This window comes from Mytilus edulis, chromosome 12, assembly GCF_963676685.1.
Source record: "Mytilus edulis chromosome 12, xbMytEdul2.2, whole genome shotgun sequence".
NCBI lineage: Eukaryota > Metazoa > Mollusca > Bivalvia > Mytilida > Mytilidae > Mytilus > Mytilus edulis.
The window spans coordinates 73,333,243-73,352,021 of NC_092355.1; the positions used below are offsets into that span (position 1 = coordinate 73,333,243).

The following is an 18,779-nucleotide window of genomic DNA, read 5'->3' on the forward strand; positions in this document are numbered from 1 at the left end:
TTGTGTCGTGTGTACTATTGTTTTTCTGTTTGTCTTTTTCATTTTTAGCCATGGCGTTTTCAGTTTGTTTTGGATTTATGAGTTTGACTGTCCCTTTGGTATCTTTCGTCACTCTTTTATAGGAGTTAATGCCCCTGAAATATCTGATTATAAGGTTATTTGAATGCAACTTCACTTGGTTCATTATAAAGCCATATGACCTTTAACAAAAGGTTAGGTGACATATGACCTTGAAAAATAACAACCGGAAGTGACCTTGAGAAAACCGGAAGTACAATTTTTTGCACTTTTTTCATGTAAAAGTACTCGGAATCCATATATTTTGTAATATAGATAAGACATAACTTTCGATAAACCGGAAGTTGCCAATTATCTCCCGTTGTACACATAAAAGTATATAGAAACTATATATTTTTGGAATCAAAGTAAAATAAGCTATCATTTGAGACAGGAAGTAATATTTTCTTAACCCATAGTAGAATATTATCTCCTTTTGTCCACTTTAAAGCATATCAAAACCATTTATTTATAGCATCAGTTTGAGAAACTAGCTTCTTTTCAAAATTTCTTTGATGTGGAAAGACCTTCAATTGTTCTCTGAACAATTGGTTTTTAATTGTATTTATTTTTCGTGTGGTAATAACTTATGTGAATGTCTAAGTGTTATGTAAAGCCTGAATATAAGTTTTCCACAACAGACGATTTATAGGGTTGTTTGAATATTTAGCTTTCAACCAAAAAAAACACCTTGGCAATAGTACATGAAATTCACAGTTCTTGAAAAGGCGACAATAAATTCATGTGAAACAGAAAAGCAATAACTCTTTATAAATCACAATAATGTGTTTTTTAATCAATATTTTTTGCTAGTTTGTAATTTTGCTCTTCAAGTGTAATACATAATTCTTTTTCGATTGTTCTTGCTATCGTTGGTTTCTTTTATATATATGTTAAAACACTGTTTTTAATTTCAGGTCAAACAAACAGGTGTGGAATTACCATCTTCAAAGCTTTTGATGGCGGACGGGAAAAGAGGTCATGATACTTCGTCAGACTTATATTATCTTTGGTCAAAAATGGCCGTTTTGGAAGCCTAGACTTGTCAGTGGTGTACATATCTCTGTAATTTCCCAAAACAACGTAATCCTGTATGAATATAGCTACTAGTAATTTTTATAATTACAATAGACCACTTTCCAGTTCGTTGCATTTTCGTCAAAAACTATGATTTAAGTGAACATTATTCGTGCGATTAGAGGCGTCGTCTCCTCCTTTCTATGTTGAACGAACGGTTATAAAAATATTTATTCGTTAAATTAAATTCTTATGAAAATTAATTGATAATCAGCACTACTGTCATTTGGGAATTGTGATAAGTACTCACGAAACAAACATTATTTCTAGTTTATACTGCAAAATGACTATAACGAAGACGCTATATGCACTTTAATATTGCAGGGATACAAGCAGAACCCTCTATCTGGTAAATAACATCATCAAGACGTTCATTATTGACGAACTTTTCCGGGGAAGGCCATAACTCGAAAGTGTTCAATTGGTTTCGAGAACGACTTCTGCTTGTTGTAGGTTGATGTGATGTCAACTAAAAATCCTTTATATTGTTATCTTTATTGATGTTTAGTGTTTTAAAGAGGAATTTAAAGGGGGAAACTATAAGTTAATGGCAGAAAAAACAACCTCAAATATTCTTCCCGCATTATCAATAAAACTATACGTATAGGTGTAGATAGTAATGGAAAAACATTACTGTTAGCTGGTCAAATTATTTCAAGGAGTCATCTTATGTATAGAAAAGAATAAAATTGTCATCTCGATTAGTAAAACTGGCTTTAAACCACCATTTTCTACATAAGAACATGCCTGTACCAGGTCAGGAATATGACAGTTGTTATCCATTCGTTCGATGTGTTTGAGCTTTTGATTTTGCCATTTGATTAGGGACTCTCCGTTTTGAATTTTCCTCGCAGTTTAGCGGGAGATACGTTCAACATAGTCACCGAACTTTGAATTATATATTTATAGGACATCATTTCTATATCAGAACGTTAAAAGTGTCAGACCACCAATTACACCCTTCAATTTAGAACGTAAGGTATGCCTACTCGGACAAAAAATAGTGCATTTGATGGCATTGTTTACTTAAACTAACCAAAAAATTTTCAGAAATAAAACTGTTGGTGGAAGAGAAATATATAAGGACCATTTTGAGACAAATTTTACTTTTCTATAAGTGTGAATTAAACATTTAGGATTAATGCGCTCCGTAGAATACAAATTTAAGATTTACAGAAAACCAGGGGTTATTTTTAGTGGTACCTCAGTTCGTGATGTCTCTTCTTTCTTAACAGATTTTAAAGGTGTGTTGAAAATTGGAATGTAGAAAGGTGATACTTGTACGATTCAGGGTATAACTGGTTTTTATGAAGTTAGACTTAAGGTAAAATATTTAGAAAGTTGTGGAAATTGCAAAATTTGGTTGAACAGATAGGGAATTTATTGGTGGTCAGTCATCTAACGGATAATGTTAGCTTCCTGAAGATTCTGTATTTCCTGTAAATCCTTATCTAACCATAGTGAAAATGTTGGTTTAATTCTATGAGTTTATTAGCAAAATATTAAGACATAGATTTATTGCAAGTTTTTAATATGAAATCAAACTTGAAAAGATTTATTTTAAACAAACTAAAACTAAAGTATAATAAGTTGTGGTATTCATCTTTAAACGATGACCAAAAAAATATGTCATTTGGAAATAAACTCAGAACTTACAGACTTTTTAAGAGAAATAAATATTTTGAACCTTATTTGGCTATAGGTAATAGGAATCTGAGAATTCAGATGACAAAATTCAGAATTAGTAACCATGATCTAGAAATAGAGAGGGGTAGATACAGGGGACTTCAGGCAATGGATAGAACTTGTCAATCTTTGTAAAAAAGAAATGGAAGATGAACTCCATTTTTTACTTAAATATTCATCTTTGGAAAGTGAGAAAGTTTCCATTATTTCCAACATTGTCAAAAGTTACAAAAACTTTCACAATTTAGATTATCAATCACATTTTATTTGGCTTGTGTCCAATGAAGATAGTTAAATTTTAATCAAGTGAGCAATTTAATTTAAAATTAAAATATTGCTCGAAAACAACTATTAGAAAGTAAGTAAATTTACATATTTTACTGTCAAAAAGACAGAGGCATAATTTAGATATTTGTAATTTTAGCTTCTTATTGTATAATGATAAATCATAAAAGCACCAGGGGAAAAACCAGAATATTTAAATTCAGATTCTATATTTTTTAGGATCACTGTATTTGTCAAAGTTGAAACATGATACATTGTTTTATAAATATACTTTTCTCTTCATTGTAATCATTGATTTAATTGTATTCAAATAATTGTAATCGTTTTGTAATCATTTGTACCAAATTTAACTTGTGATAATTTTGCATGTAATGGGCGTCTTTAATTGACAATAAAATATATTTGATTTTGATTTGATTTGATTTGATTTGATTTGTATGAAGTTAACCTAATATGAACAAAGAAACAAGTCAGCAAGAAAACAATACTTGATACAACAATGTATCTGGTCTCGTATTATGCAGGCAAAACATGTTTTTTTTCTCTTTGTATGTTGAGGGGACGAGTTTGAAATTCTGTGGCGAATTTTGTGATGGAAAATTCATTTTCACAATTTCAGTCTTTAGTTTTCTATGTTGTGAACTTTTGCTGTCTTTTTCTTTTTTAGCCATGGCGTAATCAGTTTATTACGAATTCTGAGTTTGAATGTCTCTCCTTTGGTATCTAACGCCTCTTTTTTTAAATGTCGATTTTTATTTTTTTGCACCGTCCTTGATATTGACATTATAATGTAAAGTTTGAATAATATTGCAAGACTTTTAAAGGGGCATTAGCAACGATCGGGATCTAAATAAAATTGTCCAATCGTTAACAGATGTTAATGAAATTGAAATAGTGAATTATTTCGCTTATATACTAAGCAAATTTGGTTTTAAATTGTGAAAAGAGGCTAAGAAACATCCTGTTTTTATTACATTTTTTTCATTTCAACACTACCTTAAACGTTAGTAAAAAAACTACAAACGACTAGATAAGTAGATTTAAAAAAAACTAGAGGCTCTAAAGAGCCTGTGTCGCTCACCTTGGTCTATGTGAATATTAAAACAATGGACACAGATGGATTCATGACAAAATTGTGTTTTGGTGATGGTGATGTGTTTGTAGATCTTACTTTACTAAACATTATTGCTGCTTACAATTATCTCTATCTATAACAGTACTTTCTGTGGAAAATGTTATTGAAAATCTTCAAATTTTAAGAAAATTATTAAAAATTGACTATGAAGGGCAATAACTCCTTAGGGGGTCAATTGACTATTTTGGTCATACTGACTTATTTTTAGTTCTTTCTTTGCTGTACATTATTGCTGTTTACAGTTTATCTCTATCTATAATAATATTCAAGATAATAACAAAAAAAACAGCAAAATTTCCTCAAAATTACCAATTCAGGGGCAGCAACCTAACAACCGATTATCCGATTCATCTGAAAATTCCAGGGCAGATAGATCGTGACCTGATCATCAATTTTACTTCCTGTCAGATTTGCTCTTAATGCTTTGGTTTTTGAGTTATAAGCCAAAAACTGCATTTTACCCCCATGTTCTATTTTTAGCCATGGCGGCCATCTTGGTTTGTTGGCCCAGTTACCGGACTTATTTTTTTAACTAGATACCCCAATGATGATTATGGCCAAGTTTAATTAAATTTGGCCCAGTTGTTTCAGAGGAGAAGATTTTTCTAAAAGATTACTAAGATTTACAAAAAAATGGTTAAAAATTGACTATAAAGAGCAATACTTCCTAAAGTGGTCAACTGACCATTTTGGTCATGTTGACTTATTTGTAGATCTAACTTTGCTGAACATTATTGCTGTTTACAGTTTATCTCTATCTATAATAATATTCAAGATAATAACCAAAAACAGCAAAATTTCCTTAAAATTACCATTTCAGGGGCAGCAACCCAACAACGGAATGTCCGATTCATCTGAAAATTTCAGGGGGAGATAGATCTTGACCTGATGAACAATTTTACCCCCATGTCAGATGTGCTCTAAATGCTTTGGTTTTTGAGTTATAAGCCAAAAACTGCATTTTAACCCTATGTTCTATTTTTAGCCATGGCGGCCATCTTAGTTGGTTGGGCGGGGCATCGGACACATTTTTTTAACTAGATACCCCAATGATGATTATGGCCAAGTTTGGTTATATTTGGCCCAGTAGTTTCAGAGGAGAAGATTTTTCTAAAAGAATACTAAGATTTACGAAAAACGGTAAAAAATTGAATATAAAGGGCAATAACTCCTAAAGTGGTCAACTGACCATTTTGGTCATGATGACTTATTTGTAGACCTTACTTTGCTGAACATTATTGCTGTTTACAGTTTATCTCTATCTATAATAATATTCAAGATAATAACCAAATACAGCAAAATTTCCTTAAAATTACCATTTCAGGGGCAGCAACCCAACAACGAAATGTCCGATTCATCCGAAAATTTCAGGGCAGATAGATCTTGACCTGATGTACAATATTACCCATGTCAGATTTGCTCTAAATGCTTTGGTTTTTGAGTTATAAGCCAAAAACTGCATTGAACCCCTATGTTCTATTTTTATCCATGGCGGCCATCTTGGTTGGTTGGCCGGGTCACCGGACACATTTTTTAAACTAGATACCCCAATGATGATTGTGGCCAAGTTTGGTTAAATTTGGCCCAGTAGTTTCAGAGGAGAAGATTTTTGTAAAAGTTAACGCAGGACGACGACGGACGACGACGACGACGGACGACGACGACGACGGACGACGGACGCCGGACGCCAAGTGATGAGAAAAGCTCACTTGGCCTTTCGGCCAGGTGAGCTAAAATGACCTTGAGGAACGTAAATTGTCGTAGAGTAAAAGTATATAAGTATCTATAACATGTATACTGCTTAATGCATGATGCCATCCGTAAATATATGCATGTGTACGCATTTTTAGCTCACCTGGCCAGAAGGGACAAGTGAGCTTATGCCATCACTTGGCGTCCGTCGTCGTCCGTCGTCGTCCGTCGTCTGTCGTCTTCTGTCGTCGTCGTAAACTATTTCAAGAATCTTCTCCTCTGAAACTACTGGGCCAAATACTTTCAAACTTTAACTGAATGTTCCTTAGGGTATCTAATTTGTAAATTGTATCCGAAGTTGTGATCTATCAACAAACATGGTCGCCATTGCTAAAAATAGAACATAGGGGTCAAATGCAGTTTTTGGCTTATAACTCAAAAACCAAAGCATTTAGAGCAAATCTGACATGGGATAGTATTGTTTATCAGGTCAAGATCTATCTGCCCTGAAATTTTCAGATGAATCAGACAACCCGTTGTTGGGTTGCTGCCCCTGAATTGGTCATTTTAAGGAAATTTTGCTGTTTTTGGTTATTATCTTGAATATTATTATAGATAGAGATAAACTGTAAACAGCAATAATGTTCAGCAAAGTAAGATTTACAAATAAGTCAACATGACGGAAATGGTCAGTTGACCCCTTTAGGAGTTATTGCCCTTTATAGTCAATTTTTAACCATTTTTCGTAAATCTTAGTAATCTTTTAGAAAAATCTTCTCCTCTGAAACTACTGGGCCAAATACTTCCAAACTTTAATTGAATGTTCCTTAGGGTATCTAGTTTGTAAATTGTATCCAAAGTTATGATCTATCAACAAACACGGTCGCCATTGCTAAAAATAGAACATAGGGGTCAAATGCAGTTTTTGGCTTATAACTCAAAAACCAAAGCATTTAGAGCAAATCTGACGTGGGTAATATTGTTTATCAGGTAAAGATCTATCTGCCCTGAAATTTTCAGATGAATCAGACAACCTGTTGTTGGGTTGCTGCCCCTGAATTGGTAATTTTAAGGAAATTTTGCTGTTTTTGGTTATTATCTTGAATATTATTATAGATAGAGATAAACTGTAAACAGGAATAATGTTCAGCAAAGTAAGATTTACAAATAAGTCAACATGACGGAAATGGTCAGTTGACCCCTTTAGGAGTTATTGCCCTTTATAGTCAATTTTTAACAATTTTTCGTAAATCTTAGTAATCTTTTACAAAAATCTTCTCCTCTGAAACTACTGGGCCAAATACTTCCAAACTTCAACTGAATGTTCCTTAGGGTATCTAGTTTGTAAATTGTATCCGAAGTTGTGATCTATCAACAAACATGGTCGCCATTGCTAAAAATAGAACATAGGGGTCAAATGCAGTTTTTGGCTTATAACTCAAAAACCAAAGCATTTAGAGCAAATCTGACATGGGATAGTATTGTTTATCAGGTAAAGATCTATCTGCCCTGAAATTTTCAGATGAATCAGACAACCTGTTGTTGGGTTACTGCCCCTGAATTGGTAATTTTAAAGAAATTTTGCTGTTTTTGGTTATTATCTTGAATATTATTATAGATAGAGATAAACTGTAAACAGCAATAATGTTCAGCAAAGTAAGATTTACAAATAAGTCAACATGACGGAAATGATCAGTTGACCCCTTTAGGAGTTATTGCCCTTTATAGTCAATTTTTAACAATTGTTCGTAAATCTTAGTAATCTTTTACAAAAATCTTCTCCTCTGAAACTACTGGGCCAAATACTTCCAAACTTTAACTGAATGTTCCTTAGGGTATATAGTTTGTAAATTGTATCCGAAGTTATGATCTATCAACAAACATGGTCGCCATGGCTAAAAATAGAACATAGGGGTCAAATGCAGTTTTTGGCTTATAACTCAAAAACCAAAGCATTTAGAGCAAATCTGACGTTGGGTAATATTGTTTATCAGGTCAAGATCTATCTGCCCTGAAATTTTCAAATGAATCAGACAACCTGTTGTTGGGTTGCTGCCCCTGAATTGATAATTTTAAGGAAATTTTGCTGTTTTTGTTTATTATCTTGAATATAATTATAGATAGAAATAAACTGTAAACAGCAATAATGTTCAGCAAAGTAAGATCTTCAATTAAGTAAAATTGACCAAAATTGTCAATTGACCACTTAAGGAGTTATTGCCCTTTAAAGACTTTTTTCACAATTTGTTCATCATGTTGACTTACTTTAAAAAATCTTCTCCTATGAAACTGCTGTATCAATTTCAGCCAAACTTAGGCTAAATGAGTTTCAGAGTATCTAGTATAAATTTTATATCTTATTTCCTTGTATGTCAAGAAACATAGCTCCTGTGGCTAAAATAGAACATAGGAGAAAATGATTATTTTTTTTGGCTTTTGAAGAAAATAGGACGATCCAAAAAACATTTAAATAAATTGAAAAGCCAAAATAATCATTGATGAGAGATTTAACCAAAAGAATTAAGGTGAGCGATTCAGGCTCTCGAGAGCCTCTTGTTTTTTTTGTAAGGGTTGTTACTTTCAGTTATGAGGAGTGTCGTTCGTGCGTACATATTATAGCAGTATTGGCTTATTTATTGTTTATTTCGTGGCTGCGCTGACACTGATTAATAAAATGCTTTGCTGAGCGCAGCCTGATACGGCCACAGAGGTCGAACCATGAACAGTTGTGCAAATTTGGACACAATATTCAAGCTTGATACCGTCTGAATTTGGATTGTAATCAAATTTTGGACGAAGTATATATAGGTTTCTGACACAAAATAAATGTGATCAACTTCCAAAAAATCTATTGTGCAATACTGTGCAATTGAAGATTTCTTCTTGAAACTTTAAAAAAAAAATGTAATTTGAAAAATTTGAAGAAAACAAATATGAACCAACTACCCCCCCCCCCCCCCCCCCCCCCTTGGAGCAATTACCCTTAAACCCAAAGTAAATCCCACCCTTCCCTTTATAGTATGGAAACTTGTAGTACGATTCTAGAGAGATCCATAACTTAAACACAAGTTATTGTCTGGAAACTACAAAAGTGCTTGTTTTTGGCCCCCTTTTTTGCACCTGATTTCTGCATGAATAGGGCAACTACCTCTAAACTTAATCTCAGAATCTCCTTTGTGATAACGAACCTTGTGGTACAACGTCAGAGAGATTAACACACTTACAGACAAGTTATTTTCCAGGAACTACAAAAATGCTTGTTTTTGACCCTTAATTTCCTGGACTACCATAACCGCCAAAATCAGTCCAAACCTTCCTTTTGTGGCTTTGAACCTTCTTGTAAAATTTCATAGAGATCCATTAACTTAAACTAAAGTTATTGCCCGGAAACCAAATATGTTTTCGGACGGCATCATAGCATTATACGAAGAAACAATTTGCGGTCGTATGAATAAACTCATCATAGATACCAGGAATAAAATTTGATATTTACGCCAGACGCGCGATTCGTCTACAAAAGACTCATCAGTACGCTCGAATCAAAAATGTTATAAAAGGCCAAATAAAGTACGAAGTTGAAGAGCATTGAGGACCAAAAATTCCTAAAAGTTTTGCCAAATACAGCCAAGGTAATCTATTCCTGAGGTAGAAAAGCTTTAGTTTTTCCAAAATTCAAAGTTTTGTTAACAGTTAATCTATAATTATAAACATATCAATGATAACTCAAGTCAACACAGAAGTGCTGACTACTTGGTTGGTGATACCCTCGGGGAAATAAATCTCCACCAGCAGTGGCATCGATCAAGTGGTTGCAAAAAAACTCATCATAGATACCAGGATCAAAATTTTATAATAACGCCAGACGCGCGTTTCGTCTCAAAAAGACTCATCAGTGACGCTCGAATCCAAAAATGTTTAAAGGGCCAAATAAAGTACGAAGTTGAAGAGCATTGAGGAACAAACATTCTTAAAAGTTTTGCCAAATACAGCTAAGGTAATCTATTCCTGAAGTAGGAAAGCCTCAGTTTTTCAAAAAATTCAAAGTTTTGTTAACAGTTAATTTATAATTAAGCCCAACTAATAAAATTATGCAGATGCTTAATCATGTGTAAACATCGTCATCGGTGTCAAGATATGACACGGAAGTTGGTATGAAATTGTAAAGCACACAGTCAAAAGGATACGGCAAGACTCTTGGTAACGGTTCAATGATTTTTACAGCCGGCAGTGTAGGACTTCAGAAGACTTGAACGTCTTCCATCCAAAAAAAAAAACAGTACACGATCTTTCACGATCCCAAAGATCTTTTTTTTTTGTAAATATTTTAGTTTTTATAAAATTTCTGATTATGTTAACACAAAAGAAATATTAAGAAACCATTTGAATTGATATATTGGAATGACATTTATCAAAGAAGAATTGTTTCGTCATTCGAATTTTAATAATAAATCTTGTTTGTTTACATATATAATGTCATTAAAATGTCGAGGAGCAGTCTGCTTTTTGTAGTTATGTACATGTGCACCTCATTTTTTCTCAAATATTGATCATAATGTTGAACCACTATGACAGTCAGTTTAGTTTTGGGTAAGTTTTCCGTATAATTCATATAAATAAATTAGATTAGTAATTGACCTTGCAAATATCTCCTCGATAAGATTGCATTCACGATCTTATTCTAGCTTTCATGATCCAATCGCAATACTTGACCACAGTAAGGTATTCTTTTATGATCATTTTTCTAGTTATGATAATGACTCCCATGTTATAATTAAACATTTGTTCTTCAATTTATACATCTATATCAATAGTTTACTTTAACAAAACAATGTTTATCTCGTATTGTACCTGTACTAACTTTCTATATGCAAATTTTGAACCAACCTTTATCAAATTGTTGACGCTGCTAGAAATAGCATGCCTAACAATTGCACCGTGACACAAATTTAAAAAGAACCAAGAACAACAATTACAAGGGTTTTCAGGTCTGGGGAGCCTAGTACATATTTTTCTTTCGTACCAGGGGAGTACATACACTGAGAGGTGTGGTCTTCTTTACTACTCATGATTACAATTTTATTAGGTCTTTCAGATAAAGGTTTATTACAGGCATCACTGAAACAGCATCAATGATACATGAAATGGGGTCAAGGTCAGCTAAATCCTGCCAGTCCCATAGGCACACCTTAAAATCTGTCCATACTATAAATAATGTCGGACTGCAGCCTACAGTACGTATATGAATGGACAAATTACAAAAGAAGTATCATTGACCGATAACCACGAGAGCATCGTCATATATGTATTTGACCACAAAAACTTCGATCCATAAGAAAACAATTTGTAAGGGTTCCGCGGAACCCAGTGTCTCGCCTACTTTTGCTGTAAATTGCAGGATCAACAAAAATGAGGGAAAAAATCAATAAAAATATTCCGCTTGATACCATGTTTGGATTGTAGGAAGCTTCTGTCCAAGTTTGGTAAAAAATCCTGGATAGAATGAATCTAATAAATGTTTTAAAAATTTTAACTGCAGACTGGATGTAATGTTAACTTGAAGTCCATTTATAAGTAAAATACAGATACACAGGTACAAAAAATTAACAAAATTTCCTTCTAGATACTAGCTTTTCATCATAAACAAGCTTCTGTCTTAGTTTGGTACAAATAAAAAATAGTATAAGAAAGTTATCAAATTTTTAAAAATTTAACCACAGAGTGAATGTGTTGTTTCCTGGCAGAAAAAATGTCCATTTAAAGTAAGATAAAGAAAAAATGGATTTGCTTTTTTACAAAATTTACTTCTGGATACTATCTTATGATCATAAACAAGCTTCTGTCCAAGTTTGGTACAAACCAAGGATAGTTTAAGAAAGTTATTAAAATTTTAAAAACTACAAACACAGAGTGAGAAAAACTAAGTGCATTTATAAGTAAAATACGGAAAAAATGGAATTTTATTTTCACAAAATTTACTTCTGGATACTATCTTATGATCATAAACAAGCTTCTGTCTAAGTTTGGTAGAAATCCAGTATGGTTTAAGAAAGTTATTAAAATTTCAAAAACTTTAACCACAGAGTGAATATTTGTGGACGCCGCCGCCGCCGACAACGACGACGGAATGTAGGATCGCTTAGTCTCGTTTTTCGACTAAAGTCGAAGGCTCGACAAAAATAAGACAATGGTTCGTGGTATGAGCAGTAATGTGTGAAAACCTTGCTTTGTTCAATTCACTGATAAGAAAAGTATGATCCGCATGACCTATCTGCAATCTTGTTTCTGTACTATAGATTATATGGGTACTGCTGCACTCTGGTTGTCACATGAATTAAATACTTGCCAGACTCTTTCATCTTGCAACAGTATTAAAACATTACATTTTTCTACACTTTAAAAAAGTATTCCCCATTCCAAACTAAAAGACAAATTGAAAGAGTTGGTATTAATTGCTTTGTTTAAAAGAATGGCCAATGTAGATACTAGTACATGTATATCGTCTTAGGAAGGGATACATACTACTTTGTAAAGAATCACTCTGATTGAAACAAAAAAATCTCTGAAACTGACATTATCAAGATGCTTGATCTTTTGATTGACAACATATGTGTTAAGTTCGGTGACGTGTTTTTCAACAGACTGTCGTTATTCCAATGGGAAACAAAAGGGACCCTCTTCTTCTTTATTATTTTGAGACTAAATTCATACAGGAAATTCTTAGACAGAAAGAAAAGAAGTTAGCAATATCCTTCAACTTTACTTTCCGTTATATATAGATTAGAAAATTCTAAATTTGGTCACAATTCTTTCCCATCAAACTAGTGATTAGGTTTACAACAGATACAATTAAGTCTGGCTCTTATCTTGACTTACATCTAGAAATTGACAATGATGGTCGGTTGAAAACTAAACTTTTTGACAAAAAAGACGATTTCACCCTCCAAATTGTGGAATTTCCATTTCTATGCAGTGCCTGCAAACAGAGTTTATATCTCCCAATTGATACGATGTTCCCGGGCTTGTAATTGCTATCATGATTTCCTTGATAGAGGGTTACTGTTCACAAGTAGCTATTAAACCAAGAGTTTCAAATGATGAATTTGAAATTATCCCCTTGTAAATTTTACAGATGTCATCACTTGTTGGTTATAAAACATTATGGAATAACCATTTCACAGATGATATTGGATATGTTCCTTATGTCGTTTGGTTTCTACAATACCCTTCCCTTTTCACGAATGTGACCTACCGAACTAATTAGTAATAACGTGAGCAACACAATGGGTGCTACATGTGAAGCAGGAGCCTTCCAGAGCACCTGCGATTACCTTAAGTTTTTGGTGGGGTTCATGTTGCTTAGTCTTTAGTTTTCTATGTTGTGTCTTGTGTATTACTATTTGTCCATTTGTCTTTTACTTTGTTAGTCATGGTCGTCAGTTTATATTCGATCTATGAGTTTGACTGTCCCTCTTTTACTACTGTCAATGCAGAAATTATTGCGAGGTTTTATTAATGGCAATGATGTGACTAGATGGGTATCACAATAATAAGAACTTTTATTTGTATATCAGATACATATAATTATATGAAATTTTTTCTGAAATCATAATAATTAACCTCACATTTTCGTCTTATTCAAAATTCTCCATAATAAATCCACCCTATAATTTCTGAATATGAAGATTTGTTCCATAATATTAGTAGCTCATATCAGGCAGTTGCAGGCTGTTGGTTTTTTTTAAGGGTTTAATATTCTGCTATCTTGGGACCTTCAATGACTTACTATACTATATGGGATTTTCTTTTTGTTGACTGACCGTGCAAGGGCTGTATTGCCAGTCAAGATTGTTAAAAACTTCCATCATCTTGTTGTTGAAGGCAGTACGTGCCCTGTAGTCTTTTTGTTTCTTGTATTTTTGTCTTGGTATCTTAATGACAACCTTTTCCCTTATTTCAGTAATGAAGTAATCAAAGAATTCCACACAACATTTCTATAAAACAAACATTTGCACATAGAAAAACAGATTAAAAGAAACTATAACAAAAAAATGAAGTATTTTGATATTTTAATAACTGGTTCATACCAGAAATCAGCACATACATAGGTCACTTGACCAATGAAAACACACATTTTAGCACAATTACATTAAAGATTGCTGAAAATAAAATATTGCAAAAATTGTAATGAAAATGATGCAAATGACAAAACACTTCATAATGATTATAAATAAAATGCCAAAAATTCAAAATCTTTCACATAAAATTACACCATAAACATGAAATTATAACTGTGCTTCTGCTAATTTATTTTATTGTTTAAATTTCAAAAGCATCTCCCACCTTCTATTCTTATTGTTTCCAAACAGATATGTGGAAGGATTCTTACTTTTAAAAACATTATCAAAATCTATGAAAATATTTTAGTTTTTGGGGTTAGCAAAAACACATATCTTTAGATTTTAGGTCTCTAAACTTCTATTGTATTTTCAAAATAAAACCTTCTTTTAGTTCAAGTGTAATCATAATTCTATTAATACAAGAATTATCATATGTATTTCATTGAATCAGAATTTTTCAAAAGTTGCATATGATCACCAACTCTCCACAACATGAAAATCCAGAACATCTATTTTTTCCACATAAAACAGAAAATTATTAGAATGAAAACGAATACAAACCCCTGCAAGGCACATTTAAATATGTTTTAAGATTGTTCATTCTATGGACAATTCTTTTGTGTTTCAAGCTCTTGTTAAAAGATAAAGTTTCACATTCCCAAAAGTAATTATTCAAAAAGAGACTATTGCAAACTTTTCAACAAATTGATTTGTAGATCTACAAATATGTCGAAATAATGGATATTGGATCTAATTATTAAGGACTGGTTGATATGAGTTTTTTTTAGGACAAAATATTCTGTAAATTATAAAGTTTGTAATTATAACAAGTTGTCTCCCCTTAATATAGAAATTTAAAAAAAAAAACTTCTATAATCAGTTCCATTTATGTTTCATACAATTTAAAATGTCAAATAAAATATTTTCCCCATGAGATATGTATTTAAAATCGTAACAATCATCATTAAAGAACAAACACATTACAATTATTGGACATATTTTTTGGTAAAATATAATTATTTAAAAAATGACATTCACAATTAAAATCTTACCAATAAATTAAATATCACATTTAAGTTTCTTTTAATCCTACTTGAGGAAAATTCATGTCCACTGTATATCTATGCGAGACTTATAACCTCTCAAGATAGATATTCAGCCATTTTGTATTTTCTAAGTTTCACCTATTTACATATCTTACACTAATTACAACAAACTGACATCGAAATATTTGTTTTATACATTTTACACATATTTACAATAAAAAAATGTGCTACACGTCTTTGAGATTAGACCAGTGTTTTTTTCCTGTTATATGAATTAATGCCCTTTTCACATGCAAAAATAATGTATGATTATTATATTAACTTTGATGATTGAACCATTGTTCAAACATTTTGTTGTTCTCTTTGGCAAAATTTAATTCCAAAGAACATATCTATAAATAACTATCACCAAAACTGTTACTGTTCATTTACTTTTAAAAACTAACATTTGATTACAAAACAATAAAAAAATAAATAAAGAGCCAGGTGACATGGCCCTGTTCTTAAATTCAAAACTGCAATATGTACCTATACTATTGTAAATGTTTTGTAATCCTTGTTATCAAAGTTTGCATTAAAAGTCATACCTGTATTGAAACAAATCATGAATTCAGCACATTTATTAGACCTTTTTTAAGAAGTGAGGGACTCATACGCTTACATTATTTCTAAATTTGATCTGTAACATGCATTTAGCATATTTATCTTAATTCATTTAGAAATAAAATGAACAACTACGTATAAGACACAGCTGCTTGAATTATATCTACATTTTGTCTGAAGCATGTATATAGATTTACAAGGGGACTTTAAAACACACAGTTATACTGTCTTAAAGGTTAATACTAATTTTGAGTGTAAATAGCCTCTATACATATGTCCTAGCACCATTAAACACACACACACTCTCTCTGTTTATATACCAGTATCTTATATACTGGGCAGGGATTGTCATTTAGGGTTCTATACATAGCACCGTGTAAATATGACCTCTTCATACCCAAAGCCATAGCTAAAACCTGGGTTTTCACAACCTTCAATAAATAAGGACTACAAACTAGGACAAAGCTTTAACCAACTTTCATTTTACAATGTAAAACGGGACTACAAACTAGGCCAAAGCTTTAACCAACTTTCATTTTACAATGAAAAACCACAAGTACAGGATGTTTAATACATATAGCTCTAGCCAGCCTCACATCAGCCAAAGTAATCAGTCATTAAACAGACTTCTTTACTGTCTTTCTGCCTTGCTATTAACTGGTTCCCTATAGTCATCTACTGGTACTATGTGACCTGTCTCGTTCACCATTGTCATTGCCTGTGGCTTGGTCTGTTCTGAAGTAGGGGGAGAAGAAAGGTTGCCTGAAAGCCTCATGTAATGAGATACGCTCTGTAGGGTCATACATTAACATGGAGCTGATGAAATCGAAAAATTCTTGATGTTCTGGATTCTCAGGCTGTCGAATGTAACGCTGAAAAATATATTTATAAACATAAATGTACAATTTTCTAATATTGATCATAATCATATATGCAATTAAATTATGATGAACTAGAATGAATTATTTGCATGATTGTTATTTTTGTTGTTGTCATAATCAATTTATTTTCTGTGGTGATGTGTGTACTGAAAGGAAAGTCTGCTTTTTTGTTTGGTAGTTTTTTTCTTCTCATCAACAATTAAAGGGATGCTATGATTTGAGATTAGTGGTTTTTCAAAGTTTTACACCCTCTCTTTAAAAACAATCCCACATAAGTAATTCAGTCAATGAGAATACATCAAATACATGCATCACAAACACTAAATATTAATAGACACAAGTTAGATGATAAAGCCTTGGTTAAATGACAGTGTAACTAAAGCAGGTTTCTACTGCAGTGATTGTATCTGTGACGATCAATTTACAATTGATCGGATAAGTTTGGGAAAACATGTATATATTACTTAAATTAACAATCGCAAGTGTACCTAGGTGCCAACTGGTCATAACCTTTTAATCATTTCATGACAATAGGCAAAAACTGAGAAAAAAATAAGACAAATCTTGTTATTCAAGGGCAATCACTCCCATTAGTCATCATTGTTTTGATGTAAATGGACAGAAGGTATATCTCATCATTCTGAACATTTAGGCCCCGTCAGATTTTCTTTATTTATAGCAGGATAGTTTCAAGATTAAAGACAAAACTTGCATTCATCCCTATGTTCTATTTATAGCCATGTCTGATATGTTGGTTGGAAGGAAGGGCACATTTTAGAAACTAGATGGACCTGTTGGTTGGCAGGCAGGTCTCATTTTTTCCAAATTGATAACCCAACCAAGACTGTGTCCATATTTTGGTTAAATTTGGCCCAGTAATTTATGAGGAGATTTTGGTAAAAGTAAATGGACAAGCACCACCACAGGCCCACCAAGAAATGAGAAAAGCTCAGTTGGACAATGGTTGATGGGTGAGCAAAAAGTCAACTGATGATAAATTGGGTGTTTTAATCCAGATGCAAAATTTGCATGCATATCAAAAAAGATCCTATGTTAATGTGATATAAATATGAATCTTGCTTTGTACTGGACTAACATGCTGAGTCTTGAGTTTTTCAAAACATGCTTTTTCACATGGTTACAGTTTGCAGAAAGACATGTCACCTTACCCAGACACTTTATTCTGAGCTTAACAGTCTTCCAAATGCTGAGTGCTTAATGGAAAAGATGCAAATACCAATAATTAAGTCTTCGGTTTGACAAATCTGGAGATGGTTCATATAACTGCAGGCATTTGAAGCCAGCTGGTAAACACGAGACCACAAATGATGCTTGGTCAATAAGACAAAAGACAAACAGCAGTTCCAAAAACTCTTAATGATACCTAAAGATTGAGCAATATGGACGCCACCAAAGACCTAGTGTGGACATGGGTGCTTTTGAAGGGGAATCCGTTCCTTCTATGATAATTGCACCTCACCTGATATTCATTGGAAATAACAATGTCCATCTAAGCAATGGTGTAATATAACAATGTCCATTTAAGGGGAAATAACAATGTCCATCTAAGAGGTATAACAATGTCAAATAACACAAATCATAGAACAGCATGGTCAGCATAATGTAAAACATTGATTGATTGACAAACTCAAGGACATGTTATGTAAAATTATTTTGAAATTCAGTGTAGTAAAATAGATCAAAAGGTTATTTATTTTTTAATTTTTATACATTTGTCACTACTTGTATGCAAACTTTTTATTAGAAATAGAATGAATGAATCTTTTCCAAACTAGAGGAAAGGGATGACAACTTGTGAACAAAGAACAAATAAGAAAAAAATATTTGAAAAATATCAGTCAAATTATGATAAATATGACAACCATTGACAACAGCACACACTCATATTTTGTTAATTAAGTATACAAGTTAATTTTATATAATGAGGAATGCATGCCTACAGATCTCTCATTCTATGTTGTAGCATATAACACTGTCTGTCATCCATCTATAGTTTCAGTTCATGCTCTCTATTTTTGTACAGCTAATATAAGTTTACTAAAAGCATTCATTCTATTTTAGTATCAAAACATTCCATGAGAAGAGTTGTCTAAAATTTCAATATTAAATTAGAAGAGAGTCCTGAGGTCCTGTTGAATTAATGTGAAAAGAAAAATGTTTTTATAAACAGCTATCTTGA

The 18,779-nt window shown here is 32.5% G+C and overlaps 1 protein-coding gene across 3 annotated transcripts in view; it reads right to left on the minus strand.

Annotated features, from left to right (window-relative positions):
* Positions 1-13,981: 13,981 nt before the first annotated feature.
* LOC139499150 (uncharacterized) overlaps positions 13,982-18,779 on the minus strand; it is a 50,149-nt gene continuing 45,351 nt past the window's right edge. For all 3 annotated transcript variants that reach the window (XM_071287831.1, XM_071287832.1, XM_071287833.1), the window contains one exon: positions 13,982-16,570. The gene's annotated coding sequence lies outside the window, so the exon portion shown is untranslated. The remainder of the gene's footprint in view (positions 16,571-18,779) is intronic.